The sequence below is a fragment of the Vicia villosa genome, linkage group LG5 (assembly GCF_029867415.1).
Source record: "Vicia villosa cultivar HV-30 ecotype Madison, WI linkage group LG5, Vvil1.0, whole genome shotgun sequence".
Classification (NCBI taxonomy): domain Eukaryota; kingdom Viridiplantae; phylum Streptophyta; class Magnoliopsida; order Fabales; family Fabaceae; genus Vicia; species Vicia villosa.
The window spans coordinates 93,895,982-93,898,692 of record NC_081184.1 but is presented as its reverse complement, the minus strand read 5'-3'; the positions used below and the strand labels follow the sequence as shown (position 1 = coordinate 93,898,692).

Sequence of the window (2,711 nt, the reverse complement as noted above, 5' to 3'; positions counted from 1 at the left end):
TTAAATAACCCAATTAACACAATAACACACAATTAAATAATTATCACACCACCCAATAATTAAATAAATAATTAACTAATAAAATAAAATAGCTAATAAAATCAGGATGTCACAGAGCTCACATTAAGAGCTTTTTTATTTTGCACTGAGGGTCCAATGGGTTTATGCCTTGTCGTTCAAGTGGCATGTCAGTTCTAGACCGATCTTTTTACATGGTAAGCGACATATAAATTACTAAAACACTTGGTTCATAGCAATTTAAGATGTTGTCGGCGTTTGTGCCTGATTTATTTATTTGACTTTTTCCTTTTATATTGGTGACGACATCTTAGCTATTTTCTGCATTTTTGAATCTGTACACAAGTTCTAGGAAAACTTTGATGCTATGAAACTTTGAAGCTTTGTTTGGATTGATGAAATCGTATAGAGCGAAACAGAATGAGATAGAATATCTTCTACCTCACATCTAGTATCATGTTTTGGTTTCTAAGACATCCTATAACCATTGCAAGCGGAATGATTGGTTGAATCATAATTAGTTAGTGAGTGATTATCCAAACATTTCAATCCCTATTCTCCATTTGTATCAAATTGAGTATCATACGCAACAAAATTAACATTCTAAAGCAGCTAGCAGCCTCTGACGAAGGGAACTTACACGTTCCATTGCCTAGAAAAATACTCATCCAGTCTAGTTGAATCTTCACCTTCTCTCATCATCAATGAAGACCAACCTCTAAATATAGCAGAGACAAGACGATTCATGGAGACATTTAGGTAATAAAATTATAGACAAACCACTAGCTTGAAGGTTCATATGTTTAATCTTAACACAACCATGCACTTCAAATTTTTTCCTCTAAGATACAATTGCTATTGCTTTGAAACAAATTGGAAGAATGAGGACACAATGGAAAAATGCCAAATATGTCAAATTGTCAATCAACACCACATCAAATGCAACCTTTGATGGTTTAACACCATTGAAGTGATCCTCAATCACAAATTTGGTTAAATCCAAATCTCAAACATATTGACCTCCATTGATATACTGTACAACCAGGTCCTTTCAAATTTTAGGAACATTATGTTCTTCCAAATTATTGAGCTTAGCTTGCAGCGAATGAATCTTGCAATAACTATAGCATTATATTTATTATTCCTAAGCTCAACAATTCCAGCACCGTTACTTTGACAATATTGTAGCATCATTGAAATCAATTATTATATATTTTATTCTCTTTTAGTTTTTTCAATATTATTAATTATTTTAACAGATTTGTTAAAATTAAAATAATTTACTTTAAATTTAATAATATTTAATTAATTATTATATTAATTTTAGGAGAAATCTAAAATGAACCATCAAATAAATAGTACACTGGTGGATATTTTTCTAAACCATCAGATTTGTTTAAAGGTATAGATGCGTTAAAAATAAATGAAGAACACGTGTATCTTTTTTCCTACACAATCCCTTACCTTTCTTTCTCTCTCAAGATTAAGTATGTTTATTCAAGAAAAATGACGTAATTCTTGAGGCATTTTTCCGGCGACACCACGTACCACTACCATGGCTTTTGTGTATCATGGTTTTCCTCTATACAGATTGTTCACAACTTGTCTACAACAACCTTCAATCTTTGTCACAAGCTACACCGATCTGAGCCAAAACAACACTGCAAATGTCTCATGAAACTCTGTTACGATCTTGTATGTGGTTACAATCACAAAACAAAGAAAATCCATAATTTATCGGTGGATTTAGGGCCAGTTTGTTTCAGCTTTAAAAAAATGTATTTTTTCTTTGTATTTTTGAAAATAGATTTTACAAAATCGTTTTTCAAAATATTACAAATTTTTTTATATTCGTTTTTTCTAAAATGAAACACTAATTTTAACATCCGATAACATAAAAATATATTATTCAACACCAAATTTTTGTCAAAATCACAATTTTTTAAAAAAGTTGTATTTCTAAAATGATTTTTATGAAAATCTATTTGAAATACATTCAAAATTAGGTGATTTTTTAAAATTTTGATATCCAGTTTTTTTTCCTTCATAAATAGATGAAGAGAAATGGTAGCAACACTCTCTCCAACACCTACTTTCTTATTGGTTGAAACATTTGTGGGTCCTACCACTTTATGTGGGATTCATTTTCAAAGTGAGGAACTCACAAATGTTTCAACCAATAAAAAAGTGAGTGTCGAAAAGAATGTTGAAAAGAGAGTGTTGTTAGTACTCATCATAGATGAAATACCTAAAATTACATTTTAAGAATAACTTTTCAAACTAAATTTTCATTTGAAACTTTTATAAAAAATTTCTTTAAAAGTTTTTACACAATATTATCTAATACTATAAAAATCATTTTAAAAAAAAAAAAGCCAAAACAAAATTATCAATTGTTTTTTCTTATGATTGCAACATTTTCAGAAATTTTAAATCTAATTAGTTAAAGTTAATGCATGGCTTCAATGAAAATTATTTCATCAGCATAAGCGACAATTCCATTTTTTTAAATTGAATTAAGGTATTTTGAGATTTATGCATGTTTGTGTATAATTTGTTTTGAAGAAATTATTGAATTATTGATATGTACAATAGTATCACACTTTACGGTTTGTTGTTTTGATCCAATGAGCGAGAGATAAAGGAATGCGTGGGTGCTTATGGGAGAGACAAGAATCGTGTGTCACATTGAA

General features: G+C 29.4%; 1 pseudogene; it reads right to left on the bottom strand.

The window, feature by feature from the left end:
• Nucleotides 1-654: 654 nt before the first annotated feature.
• Nucleotides 655-1,215, bottom strand: LOC131605024 (uncharacterized protein At2g39920-like; annotated as a pseudogene).
• Between the last annotated feature and the right edge of the window lie 1,496 nt (nt 1,216-2,711).